General features: G+C 46.1%; 1 pseudogene; it reads right to left on the minus strand.

Annotated features, from left to right (window-relative positions):
• Nucleotides 1–4,342, minus strand: LOC123039712 (glutathione S-transferase 3-like; annotated as a pseudogene).
• Between the last annotated feature and the right edge of the window lie 11,732 nt (nt 4,343–16,074).

The following is a 16,074-nucleotide window of genomic DNA, read 5'->3' on the forward strand; positions in this document are numbered from 1 at the left end:
TTTTGTGTCAAACAATAATAGATGGAGTATTATGCAAGTTTACAAGCATGATATGTTTTGAGCACAATCTATCGCTCACTTCACTCTATGCCATACCACTTCTTGTGCATCCTGTACACCTCCTCCGCATCTGGAAGAGTACACTTGACGCTCTCCCTCTCCTTGCACCGCTTCTCCCACCGCATTAGCTTGGGACACTCCACCTCAAGATCAAAATTTCCTTGTTGTTTCTACGCTTGAAACATGCTCGATAACGGGATGACCACGATGTCCAGAAATCCGAACTCATCACCGAAGAAGAAGTTCATGTCTCCAAGCGCCCCCTCGAGTTGCCTAAGTTGGCGGATTAGCTCCCCCTTTGTGGCTTCTTTCTCATCATCGCCATTGCTCTTGAACAGCCTCGTCCCCGTGTTGAACACCTAGATAAAATAATTCATCAGAGAAAAGGATGAGTAAACTGAACAAGCATGTTCATTTCAGCATAGATATTTTTTGTGTTCGTCAAAGTTCAAGAAATTGCATTAATAAAACAAATTTGGCTGGAATAAAGAAGTGATCCATATCATCAAGTAAATATTTTTAGCCAATGCAGCGAGCATGAAAGAAACAAGACAAAATTGTTGTAGGAGCATCTCCACTCATGCCCCCAAGAAGCTTACCCAAGCCACTTTTTGGACGCTGACAAGCAAAAAATGCCCCACTCAGGCCCGTAGAAACATGTTTTGCGCCGGATTTGGCAAAACTTATCACCGGCACACCCACCCCAAACCCAGCCCCCTGGGGGCAGCTGAGGACGCCGGCATTTTTTTTGCATGCACAGGCCCACTTGCCAGCCCCTCTCTCATCTCCTTTCTCTCTTTTCTTTCTCCTCTCTCCTCTCCTTTTCCTTCCACCACCTACCACACACAGCCGGAGCGGAGCACGCATGGCCGGGGAGGGGCTCGTGTGCCCGGCGCGGAGCGGAGCGCGCATGGCCGTGGCAGGGAGGGGCTCGTCTTCTCCGCCCTTGTAGTGGCGAGCAGGGAGGCGTGCCAGATGGGGAGCCATGGCGGCGCAGTGGTGAGGGCGCCGTTGGTGCTCGAAGAGTTCATACCGCTGAAGAACATCGGGATCGATGCGGTGGAGAAGGCGAACTGGATGGTGTCCGCGCAGCTGTGGAACGGGCCGGCTGCGGGGGACGCGGCGGCCAAAGGCCCGCAGACTCCCAAGGAGCGTTCGGAGCACCCATTGAACACGAGCCCCATGCTCGGCGGGCTCGACGGTGGCGGCAACGACGGCGGCGCCTTCCTCCTGTTCACCAAGGAGAAGGCCTGTATCGCAGAGAGCGTGGCGCTACCGGAGCTCGGGCTCGCGCCCGCGGAGAAGGATCGGTGCACCACCGTCGTCTACGGCCGGTGCGAGAGGCAGCGGCGGAAGGGCGCGGGCGGCTGGGAGCGTGTGCTGGCCGCGACCAGGCAGCAGCGGCGGCCATAGCGGGTGTGGGCAGCAGCAGCTGCCGCCGGCGGCCGGTGCGCACGTGCACGCGTGGGGCGGCAGCAGTGGAGGGCGGCCACGGCCAGGCGCGGGCGCGAGCAGCTACAGCGTTGGGCCAGCGGAGGCGAGGAGAGGGACTACGGGCAGGCGGGTGTGCGCACCCAGGGCAGGAGATGGAAACGGCCTCGCTTGGGGGTGGAAACGGCTGGAGATTTTTTCATCCCCAGGCCAAAATTTTCACCGGCAGCCCCCTAAGCGGCGAAAAATATGCCTCCTGGGTGGCTCAATGGTTGGAGATGTTCTAAAGCAAGACGTGCGTTTAGCCGCAGACCTTGTGGTCAATGAAATCGGCCCAGAACCGGGCGGAAGCCCTCTCTAGCAGGTTGGCAGGGAACAACTGTGTTCCACCTGCTTCGGCATGACGGTGACCCCATACCTCGTCGATGTACTCGAGGATGTTGTTGGAGTTGGATGGGATGACCATGGTGGATGAGGATGGGCACCATCCGGTGGACCGGGTTCATGCGCAGCACCAGGTCGCTCCTCTCGTGGATGCCGAGGTCCTCCTCGATGTAGTCGAACGACACGCCTAGCTCGCGCAGCGCGATCAGCACCCGCAGGCCGAATAGGTTGGCCCAGAAGTCGACGCACACCACCTCGCTGACTCGCTCTCTCCAGGGACCATGTTGTCGGCCATGGAGGTACGTGTTCTACCTGCAAGACAAGGCATCACATATGAGATTTATAGGAGATCTGGCCAGCTCCCTTCCATGGATGGCATCATGGCTGAATTGCCGTGCATGTATATCCCAGCCCGACAGATGGAAAGTTGGTGACAACGACAGCTTGCTTATCTTTCTCATCTGAATTGATTTGCATTTTCTTTTGTCACATTTTTTTCTGTTAGAAGTCATGACTTCTTTCCCCTCCAAAAAAAAGGCCATGACTTCTTCAGAGTTACTTTCCTTGCTCAACTAGTATGTACATATGAACTTTTTAAATTTCATTTATTCCTCTAAGAGTCTTTAATTCCAACATAATGTAGCAATAGTGTTGTTCTACTAGAAGGTTCAAAAGGCCAGATATTACGTGTATAGAGATGAAATATTTAGTGAAAGTGGAAATTAGGGTCAAGCTTCTGGACGCCTTCTCAGGGAAGCATACAAGAAATAGCGATCTACAAACTACAAAATAAAAGTGTGAGAAAAACAAAGCGATCAACAAACTACACAATGGCCATATTTGCACCAACCATCTCTTGAAAAGCCCAAGGACAATGAGGTTTCTTCAACAGCAACGCCTTCAAGGGAACGACGATCAAGCGTCACCGTCACCGGGTCCAGCCACCAAAGACTAGATTCTATGTTTTCACCCTGAAAAACAAGTCCAAGCATATCCGAGCAATATCTTCAACATGGTCACGATGCAAAAATATCGCCACTACCAGGTGTAAGCAACTCGGGCCAGAACTAGGATTTTCACCCCTGGAGCTCGAGACTAGGTACTCAGGAGGAACCACCAAATTGAAGTTAATCTTGTGTTGTCGCCACTACTTCCCTGTGATCCCAACAACTACATGCGCTGGGCTAGAAATCTCACCATCGCCACTACACAACCATACCCTCCGCGGTAAGTCGCCTTACATAGGTTGCATCTCACTGTTAAAGGCAAACTAGCCAGAGTGAGAGCTGCCAAAACCCACAGTGGAGCCTTCCGGCTGCATCCCGCAACCTCACCAGTATGAGCTGCCGGCATGTGTCGCCACGGTCATATTGAAGTAGAAATCATGCCAAATCAATCACCTAACTGAGACATTTGTTGATCTGACCGGATGCAACCACTATCGAGAAATGTAGCGACCAGCCCCAACCCTTATTAGCAGCAGCCGTTGGGAGTGCCACCTGTGCCCCATCAAGCACGGCCCGGCCCCGGCTAGGCCAGATATGGGGCATGAGCCACCAGATAGCAGCACGAGATCCCTGGCCAGCATTGGCAGCCCTCGACGGGGGTGGGAGGGAGGAAGGTACACGCTTCGCCGGCAAGGAGCAAGTTTCCGTTGCGACGCTGCTTGGGACCGACCAGAGCTTCACTAGTGGCCAACCTCCTGTGGCGGAGAGACGAGGAAGGGCCGGGGGGAGGTGGTAGCGGGGGCTTAGGTTTTCTCCCCCGAGCCGGCTGGAGGAGGCGAAGCAGGGGAGGAGAAAACGATCTGTAGCGGGGCAATAGTGGCTGCTAAGCCATTTAACGGGAATTAGAACAAGGGCATATCTGTCCCAGAAACATGGGTCAGCAGAAAACATGGGATTTTCAGTATAAATTCAGACATAAAGAAGTCAACATACATACCATAACATAACCACCATAAATTCAAGATATCAAGGACTATTATAAACAATAATCACCTCTTAAGTTCATAACTAACCCGCGTCAACAAACATGGTGGCATGGTTAAGATTTCCATGCCTTGTTCTTAGGTAGGACTTCAATACTAGTGCTACTGAATCAGCAAACGGACAAAGAGGAACTTGCCTTTATCTGCTGGTGATGGAGTGGGAGTTGGAACTGGCTGAGACGACATCATGGTGCAGAATCCCCTCATTGTCGGTCGCAGCCTGCTGCCTTGAAACCTGGTCACCGCCTTGCTGCTCCGCCGGTCACTGCCTCTGGCTTGCAGCAAACCAGCTACCAGCCCGCCGAGCACAACTGTGAAGAGCGGCCTAGCCGCTGCAAGCTTTTTGGATGGGAGTGAGAGATGGGAATGGGGATAGAACGAAGCTAGGTTTTCTTTATGAGTTGGTATATCGGAGCAAATTTGGGTTGATATTTGCCTAGGCCCCTGTTTCGGCCTGCTGAAATGAGCCCTTGCCATGAAATTGCAGCGACCCCGACCACTAAGTCATTCAACGCCATTTCGCGCCCCCATCATGGTCGTAGGGGTAGATCGTGGAAAAATGGACATGGCATGTGGGGAGGATCTCTAGCCGCAATAGCGCCTGTTTCGCCCGTGATTTTAATTTTTGGGCAGATGAGAGGCAGCTGACGCTGAAGGATTTATAGGTGATCCAGCTCCACTCGATCGATGGCATCATGGCTGACACCTACATCAAGGACCCAGTATAGTTTCAACAAGCAGAGAAAAGTTAACATAAGGGAAGGGTACCCAGTCTAACGCTTAATGATCTTTGACACGCACCGGTCAGCTCTGCGCGGGAAAGCATGGAAATACTCGTGCCGTGCAGCACCGTTATGTGCTTTTTCCCTTGGAAGTTGTTCATGCAAGAAGGCAGCACCGGCATGTGTATGCCAGCCCCACAGACGTAGATACTATCCGTTTGGTCTAAAACAAAAACAATGTTAACTTCTAACTTCACAGTTCCAAGTAGCCAATGCATACGTCGTTCAATATTTTGTACTATATGCTAGCTTGACTTAAAGAAATTTGGCTTAGCAGGGCAATCATAGAACTTCAAATATTTGGAAATGGAGGGATTAGATACTTGATTAGACCGGTATGGTTATACAGTATATGTTATACAGGTGGAAAGTTGATCCTTATCAGGTGATCTAATTAAAAGATATCCGCTTTAACTTATTACTCCCTCCATTCCATAATATAAGAGCATTTTTGACACGCTTTTGTATTAGGGACGATGGGAGTATTAGTCTACGAAAGAGACGAGGGAACCTTCCAAGTAGTCTACACACATGCATCGTTGAATATGTTCGATATGCGGGTGGAAGAACTGTAAAGATGTTGGGAAGTTCCAATTACCCACTTGCTGGCTTCTTCGAGTGTTGCTGTTCGATTAGATAGATTTTTTTATTAGCTGATTTCGACTATGACAGTTGTTCTATCTTGTACCCCCTTCTGAAAATATAGTGCATACAATTTTACAGATTACACTAAAGTGTGACATAGTATCACATGACACCCATCAAATAATGTGTTGCTGACATCATTATAGCTCAGAATCGTGCATGGATGTCCGTGGCCAATCGGAAAATCGAACGATGTACACGTCATTCTAGAAGAACAAGTGGGAAACGATTCACACTATAGAATTGCCTTCTTTTTATTTTAAAGTTAAACTTCGTAAAGTTTGACCTAGTTTACGGACGCGAATTTTTGGGACATGCGGCCACGCGATGCCGTAATCCAGTGCGTCCGCGCGCGCATCGCGATTGCTACTTAAGACTAGCCACAATGGTGAGTAACATACACTAGTAATATACACATATCCCTAGACTATGTTACTACCTTCATAGTGGGTAGTAACATAAGTGTGGTAACATGCAAAGCTTCATTTATTAGGTTATAGACTCATATTGCATTGGGACATGTGACGTTACAGTAACTAGCTAAGTTACTATAACTACCTCTCTCCTTATTAACTCACTGCCACATAAGCAAATTTGTTGAGTTGGACTCGATGTTACTGCTGAAGTTACTCCCACTGTGGCTAGTCTAATATAGGCACATTCGCTATACCTGACATGTTAATCACCAGTGCTCGTGAATACTTCGCGTGATACGTCCCGCTAGTGGGCCAGAACTCAGAGAGGATTTATGTTCGTATGAATACAGGCTTGTCTGCCCATGTCATAGTTTGGGCGATGGCATAACTGCTCTTGCGATTGGCTGACATCATTAAGCACACGGACTCGCTGGTGACGTCTACTGTACTCAAGCTGTGGCCTTGGGAAAAGCGGAGACTTGCATAGTAGCATCTCAGACACTATATCTGATCCTACGTCTTTTGTTTATTTGGGTATTATCGAACGCGCTCACATTTGTTCATCCTAATCATACATTAGCATGTTGACTTTTTTGAGGGAGAGTTCAGGTTCGGGGTGCTCACTGCATAAGGCCATGTCCATTAGCTATGCCCCGTGTCTGTTAGCTAGGTGGTATTTTCTCATCTCTCTCTCTTTCTCTCTCTCAGGTTAGCATTTTAATCTCAAATCGATCCCGTCTGGTTGATTCGTAGGTATGGCACTAGGCGATCACATCTGTTTCGTCTGTTTGACCTTAGCATGAGCGATGGTTTGGGGAAAGTCCTGGGCATGGCTCTTTGCCATCATCTCCATGTCCATTAATCCCTGTTGGGTGGCTGCATGGCTGTCAGGAGGCATTTATGCTTCATTGGCTGCCATTAAACGACTGACGGTAGCGCGTCAATATTTTATATCTGGTGGCTTAAAAGGGTCACTCCTTGCTGATTTGGTGCGTATCACATGAGGATTAAAATTAGACTTGCATGGTTAGCCGTCCAACGGAAATTAAACTGTCTTACTGCTTTTTAAGTACAACATATCAATCTACTTTATTAGTACATGAGCACGCATAGCCCACTAGCAGTTACATGGAGCGACATGGTGCAGAAAATAAATACTTGTACTACATGTCACATGTCAGACGATCTAATGGGTTTATAGTGCTAAAAAATTGATGACGACGACGATCTTTTTGCTGTGTGGTTCAGCTTCAGTTGTTGTGGACGAAGAACATGGCCACAAGAGTGGCACGGGATGAAAAAGTTCATAAGCCGCAAGAAGGGTCTACTCCTTGCTGATTCCTACACCCAGATCCTGCATCCTCCATGCCGCACAAAAAAAATCGGCCTGAGAACGATAGATGGATGGAAAGGTCGATGGCGAACTTACACCCCCGTGTTGCACTCCGGGCAATGAATGAGAGGGAGAGGAGCCACCAGCTGGGTTGCGGTGAAATGAGATGCAGGTGGTGTAGAGCTGCGTTGGGACATAGATGAACACATACTTCTCAACTGCCGTTAGTCTATGAGGTGAGGGCAAAAGAAGATGAGTTGAGCAGCCAAAACAGGTGGGGAGAAGAACACATGCTTGTGAGCTGCGGCAAGACTGAGAGAAATGGAGAAGGAGCAATGAGAAGGAGGGTTGGGCAGCAATGACAAGCTAGCCCCAAGTTTAAAAAGACAGTGGGGAGTTGTTGGAACTGGGATGTAAATGTAATGAATGCGCCCCTCACTTCAATGCCTGAGCCTGCCTTGCAGGCCATCTCCTATAGATGTCAGTTGCAAATACGCGGGCTATACCAAATGGCATCCGGGAATAGAAAATGTTATACCAGCCATAAGTATTCGAGTTGTACGAATCACATGGAAACATGCGGTGTGGATAACGACCGCGCGTGGCTGTATGTCCACTCGCGATTTACCGCTAGTTTACAAGCATTAATAATGCCAAATAAATATAGTACAAAAAAAATTCACCATCTATCTATATTGTTGATTGGTTTGGATCTAATGATGGTATTTAGTAAATCTTTGTGTCAACAAACTTAGTCAAACTGTACAAAGCTACAATTTTCTTATAAAGGAAATCTATAAGCACTATCCTTTGTATTTTGGAATAGAGAAGGTATAGATTAGGGACTTAGGGACTCCACGATACGAGCATCAATCTTCTTATTTAACAGGCAGTTTATTGGTTTGGTTTTCCTTTGGTCATAATCCTTTTCTGTTAAAGGTATAATTGCTCGAGCATGTTCCGCATGTATCAATGCACAAAATCCACGTCCCACGTATATGATAGTATACACAAAGGAAACCGTAGATTCAAGGGTTAGATAAGGTGTTGGCGCCGCCTCTCGCAGCACTGCTCTTCTTCTTCCTCACACAACTCTCACTTGTGGTTTCTCTCTTCTTTTTCTCTCAAGAACACACACACATGATGTAAAAACTCTATACATACACATGCACACGCCAAGGAAGAGAGCCAATTAACTTTGCCAACAGACCTTTCTCTCCTTGGTCATATGAGAGACTATATGTTGGCTTCTTGACCCCGCAGCTTGTTTCCATTCACTTACTAAACTTAAATAGCCAGTACAAGAGTATCTCAACTACCAACTAATCCTGAACTCACGCCACGCCCGCCTTGCATAGCTAGTTCAATAACTAACTAATGCATGAGTTAACTCTACGGCAGTGCCGTAGCTGGAGAGTAGGCAGCAGGGGTGGAGCTTTGTAGGGGCCAAACTGGGCCATGGCCCGTCCAGGAATTTGAGAAAAAGATAATTATCTATGCATCTTCCATGCCCAGCCCACTGCAGTCCAGAGCAGGGCATACTCACATGCTCTCAACCTCAGTAGGCAGCGCATCCCCATCCTCTCCCCGTCTCGACCCAATTCAGTACGTACCAGCAAAGCGGAGCAGGGGGCACAAGGGCAAGCGGGACTAGGGCAAAGTCAGCAGCAGAGGTAGAGGAGAGGAGATGGCATCCCTGTCCTTCACCGGCGCCAAGTTCAGTGTAAAAATACAATCTTGGGCTGCTTTTACTGTCTTACGATTGGATCCTGGGAGCTGCGGTCTGTAGATTCTTTAGGTGTTCTCTATTTACTTGAAGCCTGCATGACTTAGCTGTAGGTTGGTTCAGATTAACTTACATGATTTTCTTCTCCAACGTTGGATAATGATTTGACTACCAGATGCTAACCAGTAGCCTCGTGAATCTTTTGTAATCTTAGCACAATCCCATGCTTGAAAAGTTCAGTTTAGGATTTGAAGGTGCTGCAAAAGTTCTCTGTCTACTTGTTTTTTTAGTTAAAGAGGGGCACTTGCGGATTGATTTTTGTTGATGCCTTGTGGAGAAAGGACCATCTACAATTTGATTGAAAGACTACTTCGTTTACTCATTACTGTCCCAGTTTCTACGGCGAATATTGAACGTGCATTTTCAGTCCAGCTTTTTTAGTTTGGCCCGCCCAGCTTTTTCTTTCAAACTCCGCCACTGGTAGGCAGGGTGAACCATCCAGCTAAGCCCCTCAATTTTTTTTTCAAAAATTGGTTCAAAGGTGGAGATTGAGGGGAGGGGGCATATGCCCCTCATCTTAACACATAGCTCTGCCTCGGCTAGTATGTTGGTATGTTGTATTTGTGATGTAAATTATATTTTTTATATCAATTGGACCACCCTGACCAAAAAACCTGGCTACGTTCTCCAGGCCACCGACCAACTCCTAGACTTGGCCAATCTTGCATGCACTAACTAACACTAAGCTTTGCATATCCACACACGTGAACACGCCTGTACATGTGTGCCCAGCCACAACTTCTAGTGTACGACCCAACTACAAAATAAAACATGATATAATCAACTACTTTTTGCACAAATAACAAGATTTGTTCCAACAGAAGGATCTCACCAACGAAGAAATGTTACGCCCCAGTTGCATTTGCAAACCCATCGAAGAAATGTCCTCCCAACAGAATATAGTAGTATGGTTTTTACTCCATTCTTTTTCTCTTTTTCCAGGGCGGTTTATTACTTCATTCTACCAACTAAGTTGTGTTATGGAGAAATTTAGAAAATACCGATTCAAGTGCTCGACTGTTTTTGTAGAGAAATGCATAACGACGGTTTGTATTACATTGGGAAACATAGATACATCATTGGTGATTACATCAACTAGAAAGTTCTATTATGAGGCCCGTCTTGTTAAACACTATTAGGTAGAGCCCTCCACTCTACTGGATAAAAGATCGGCAAGCATATATTGAGTTTTGCAATCTAATCCCAACTCGCGTAACAGACCCAAAGCGCAACCAACCAGATGGCAGCAGATGGTCAGCAGAACAACAGCTGTGAAATATAGACAGAAGTTTCAGCCTGTCAGTCCAAACTATACGTATATATCCCTCTTTCCTCAGAAATCCACATTTCTGATTGTATAAACTTTCCTTTTCTGCTAGCAACAGCAAACCATGATGAGAATACTGAGTTTTTGCCCAAAAATAAGAAATCACACCAAATACGGAAAGCAACAAAGCCTGTAGTCCAACTCCCAAGCCCAACGGCCCACGATTCATTTGCCAATGTGGACGTGTAGATATCATTGTCCCTGTCACAGAAAGCAAAGCAGTGAGCACCCTGAGGATTGTTTTTTTTCTGCATGGTGTTTTCGGGTTTTATTTGTTTATTATTATTATTATTTTGGATTTTCGGCTTTTGCTTAGGCTTCACTAGATTTTAGTCGAATTTTTTTCTGGTTTTCATGGAAAGCAGTTCTGTCCCACAAGAAGCACAACATGTGCTTCCGCGACAACCACAATTGTGCTTCCAAAAAAGGAAAATATATAGTTGTGCTTCCGCAAGAAGCCCAATGTGTGGTTCCCAAAAAGAAAAATGCACAGCTGTGTTTCCCAAAAAAAGGAAAATCACAACTTGCTTCCCGAAAAAGGGGAATATCACAACTTGTGCTTTCCGAAAAAGCACAATTATGTTCATGTGCTTCTCTAAATGATTTTTTTTATTTGAAACAGAAATTGAATTTTCCTATCATTTTGTAAAAAGGGAACATTTAAAAAAATGAAAAACATAAAAATGTCCCAAAGAAAACCATAAAAAGAAACAACAGAAAAAACAGTTCATTCAAAACCAAAACCTTGTAGAAAGTTTCTAAAACCAGAAAAACCAGGATTAACATAAACCAAACAAAATGGGCCGGCCCAAATGATCGCTCGATTGGTTGCAGGGATATCTCCCTTAGAAATGATCCTACACCTATGTACGGGACGAGCGCTCCTTCGGGAGCCTCGCAAGGATCAACGCCACTTGGCGCGCTCTCAGCCATTTGCCACATGTCGCGCTCTGGGCACTCCGTCTGGATTTTGTTTTATTTTTATTTTTCCACGCGCGTTTTCGGCTTTTTAAACGGTTTTTTTTTTACGTTTTGGTTTTCTACCGGTCTTCCCTAGCTTTTCGACAAATTTTTTTTGGAAAAAATAATTTTTTTGCACAAAAAAACGCATTCTTTTCGCGAGAGTCACGGTTTTGTTTCCACGGCCGTGCCTCTTGGAAACGAAAAAAAAACGTGTTTTCTGTTTTTTTTTCTTTCGTGAGAGGCACGGTTTTGCTTCCGCGAGAGGCACGGTTGTGCTTTCGCGAGAGGCACGGGCGTGCATCTTTCGAAAAGGAAAAAAAAACACGTTTTCTGTTTTTTTTTCTTTCGCGAGAGGCACGGTTTTGCTTCCGCGAGAGGCACGGTTGTGCTTTCGCGAGAGGCACGGGCGTGCCTCTTTCGAAAAGGGAAAAAACGTGTTTTCTATTATTTTTTTATTTCGCGAGAGGCGCGGTTTTGCTTCCACGAGAGGCACGATTGTGATTTCGTCAGAGGCACGGGCGTGCCTTTTTCGGAAAGGGGAAAAACCCGTGTTTCCGGTTCGGTTTTTTCGTCGGTTTTTTCGTTTGGTTTTTCGTAAAAAAAAAGTTCATCAAAACTTATCAACATGGGATCTAGTTTTGAAGATCTAGATGCGAGGAATCCAACGGCGAAAGCGGTTCGAGATTAGGACGCATGGTTTAAGAGATAAAGCGTTTTGAATAAACGAATCTACGAAAAAAGGGAAACTCTCAGGTTGCGACAAGTGGCGCCTTTGCAGCGCGTCACTTGTCGCAACCTGGAAAAGTTGGAGTAATCTCCGCAAGGAGTACTCCTTAACTAGTGATTTCGCCTATGTACCCTTTGTGAATGTTCACGTAACCTTCCAACTAATCTAAACAGCCCCTTGAATTTCACCGGGGTGGGCCCCTCCCTCCCCGCAAGTCCAATCCTGACCCCCCACGTAGCTTAGTACGTAAGTTTACCTCAACAAATTACGTAACTGTTTTTCCTGATATAACATGCTACAGTTGTTGTTCTTAGAAAAATTACACCTCACGTACATGTGCACATCTGTAAAAAGAAGTGTGCATGAAATAACCATATTTTCTATTTTATATTCTAAATGCTTATGCAGTGTTTTCAAAATCTTTATATAATGTTCAACAAAAAGTTCTCGCAACTTTTAAAAAATTAATCGCTTTTAGCAAAATGTACATTAAGTAATATCCGCGATTTTGGGTAAAACTAGTTGTGAATTTCATAACAATTGTTTATACAGTGTTAAAAAGATGTTCACGCGACTTTTAGAGAAATTTAATGGCATTAAAAAATGTACAAAAATTGTTTACGTGTTTCGATAAAATCTTCGTGAAATTGTTTTCACAAAAAAATATACATTGTACTTCAAAAAATATGTTCTTGTTATTTAAAAAATATTTAATGTACACAAATGTCCAGTTATTTTAACACGATGTTTTGTATCATTTGAAGATAAGTTTCATTGTGTATTTGAAATTTGTTTAATACATATTCAAAAACATGTTCAAACACATAATTTTGAAACATATGTACATAACGTATTTGAAAAATGCTCGACATGTATAATAAATTATACAATATGAAATGGTAGACATGTGTTGACAAAAAAGAATAGAAAACCGATGAGAAAAACACAGAAAACAAAAGAATAACTGGTGAAAGAAACACATAAACCACCTCAAAACAAAACAAAACAAAACAAAAAACTTGGTAAAAAAAACACCAAAAAATAGGGAGAACTGTGCAAAAAACATGTCATAGCCACCACAGAAACAGAAATTAAAAACCACAGAAAACCGGTCAAGAACTTACTGTTTGAGGGGGTAAAAAACTTACCTAAAAAAACACTTCCCAAGACCCTCGAGAGGCAAAAAAAAAAACGCCATTTCGCTCCTTGTGCTCTGTCCCTTTCCCCTGGCTCCGCCGCTGCTCTACTCGCCGTCCCCGCCCTCCTCTGGTCCTCGTCCCCATCCAATCGGAAGCTCTGGCCTCCAGGATGTAGTATGACAGAGACGCGGGGGGGCGAATAGATCATGCGATATAGAGTTAGGTTAGTGTGGAATCTCTCTCTCTGCTCTCTTGCAGGTGAGGTGAGCGGTGAGATCTCTCATGATAGATTTCCCTCCCTCGAACTAGCAGATTTTGGGTAACACTCATCCCACAGAACAGAGTGCCATTCCTCTCGAAAACAGCGTACAATAAGTATTCAGAAGTGCAGGGTTTTTTGTCTTTTTGATATTTTGCCGAGAAGGAAACTAACCAACCTCGTGAACTTGATCACTCATCGATGAAGGCGAAGCTTCCAATGGCGACGACAATGACGAATGGCCCAATGGAGGCGCACAGAACGACCCTCCCGAAGGAAAAACGGCGCCTGTAGACGTCAGGCGAACGTGAAATCCAGAAGGCGGCCCAGGCCTCTGCGACCCCGGCGACGAAAACACCGGCGAGGGCGAGGTAATAGGCGAGCCTGTGGTGGCCAAAGACCGCCCCCCGGGGCGGCCTGTAGAGCATGGTGCCCACGTCGATGATGAGGGTGAGCAAGGCCAGTGTCCACAATGCTCGGGGGAGAAGAACCGGAGACATGAGGGTGGCGGCGGGCACGTCTACTGGCTCAGTTGGCGGGCCTACGTTGACCCTGACATCGTCGCCGTCCCCGCCACGGCCGCCCTGTGTAGTAATGGAAGCAGTTGACCTCATCAGCACTGCAAAAACAAGGAGAAAGGCTCGCTCTCTCGCTGACTCACCTGCTGCGCCCCGGCGGCGGTGTTGTCGCGGGGAAGCTGGAAGGCGGCGGCCACCACATCGGCCACGCCTCCCACAAGCTGCATGCCAAACGCACCAAGGCGACATATTACGTGTATATATATACCAGTAAGTTGCCGATTGAGATTGTTTTGACAGAGGATCCTAGCTACTAGAACCTATTACGAGTAGTATATATAGAGTATACCTCACACATGCCGCTGTCGGAGACGAGGTTCTTGGTGGGCTCCACACGCCTGTATGCAGAAAAAAGAACTAATAGAGCCACGCTTGATCAGGAAACTAACTCAGATCAGATGATCTGGAGAAGAGAAAGGAAGCTGTTACCACTCGCCGTCTTCCGCCGGAAAGCGCTCAGCCATTGGAATGTACGGCGGTGTGCGTGGGTGGTAAACTGGTAATGGACTAATGGTGGTGAACGAAATATTGGGCCTGAATTTATAGGCAAACAAATCTCTCCTCGAAGCCACAAGACTCACTCACTTGTTTCCTTTTCCGAATCTTCCCAAAGCCAGCGTTAGACAAAAAGCAGGCCACCCAAGCATCAGCCTCATGGCGCCCATCTTGCGGCAGCACCTTTGTTGTTTCGCCGGCCGGAGAACCCGATTCCCACAAAATGGAACATTGTCGCCCGATCGGTTCTTTTCTTCCTTCCTTTTAGCAGGTCCTCCCCTTTTCACAGCATTGTCGATGGTCTGTCTTAGGTCTCTCTGACCCTTGTCGCATGCCGTGTCAGTGTGGTCGGAATATATCAACAGACTCACACTTTCAAGAGTTTTGTCCTCCTCCTGCACAGTGCATCCAGTCCCGGCTGTGACACTTTCAAAAGGATAACTCCCCCAATTTCATAAAACGAAACCATTTTTGTACTTACAGCCAGAAGCCACACCCCCTCCAACACAGACAAACCAAACTCGCCGCTAATGTTCAAAACACATAACCAAACACCCTAGCTGAGCACCAGACTAGCACACAGCTAGCCAAACACAGCAACACAGACGCACCATCTAGCCTACTTATTACTAGAGATCGCCATAAACCAGAACAACCAGACCTACAGCCAAAACACACCGGTTCCAGAATTAGGTCCCATCTTCCAGTCGAGATATCCGCGACGCCCAGCTTCTCTTGGCTTGAAATACCTCAGTTGCGACTCGCTTCAGAATTCTTGCGCCCCGTCCTAGCACCAGTCTTGCGTCCTCACTCCTCCGTCACCTGTAGAGAGCACCAATCATCAATCCAGTAAGCAACCCTAAACATACTACAGAAGGATCAACAAACTATTATTATTAAAACAGGCTAAGTTTCTAGCTTTCCAAATGCCCCAAAGCACTGGCACAACACCAACAGAGCAAAGTATCTTCTTCTGCGGTGGCATGCCTTTGAGCCAAACATTACAACATGTGTCTGCATCTCAGAACGTACAACCAATTCCTAGACTGCAGTTCACCACGCTCCAGATGTATTTAGCCAAAGGACACTGAAAATAGAGATGACCTATCGATTCTTTTTTGCCACAAAACAGACATTCAGGTTCACATTTACCACCTCTATGCAGTAAAACATCTCTGGTTAGCTTGCTTTTTTCAGCAATAACCAGATGAAAGTCTTGATTCAAAGGGGAATTTTAACTTCCGTAGAAATCTATAAGGTACTTTATTTCCAATCTGCATTACAGAGTAGAAAGATTTTACACTGTAAATTCCAGATTTGTCAAGCAACCAAGCCAATTTGTCCTATATGCTTTGACAAAGTAATAGGATTACAGAGCTCCACCAGTTTCGACCAAATCTCAGCTTTGCCCCTTACTGAAGCTCTTCTCCCGGACAGAGCATCACACACTATGATGTTGTGATTTAGGGAGATGTCATATGACCTGGGCAAGGACAGGGATAGAGACTTTCAGTTCCCAGCTATCTGTCTTCCAAGAATCTAGTTTTTCCCTATTTCTCACAGAGAATTTGCAACATGACAAGAAGAGGTATTTTACTCTTAGCAGCCCTTGCCAAAAATGAGAGTCCCCTTGCTTCAGTTGCATTTGTCCTAAAGTGGTGCCATTGATGTATTTGGCCCATTTTTTTTTTCTTGCCACAAACCCTGCTCTTTAAAAAGTTTCCAAATCCATTTAGCCAACAAAGCCACATTCATCAAT

This window comes from Triticum aestivum, chromosome 2B, assembly GCF_018294505.1.
Source record: "Triticum aestivum cultivar Chinese Spring chromosome 2B, IWGSC CS RefSeq v2.1, whole genome shotgun sequence".
Lineage (NCBI taxonomy): Eukaryota > Viridiplantae > Streptophyta > Magnoliopsida > Poales > Poaceae > Triticum > Triticum aestivum.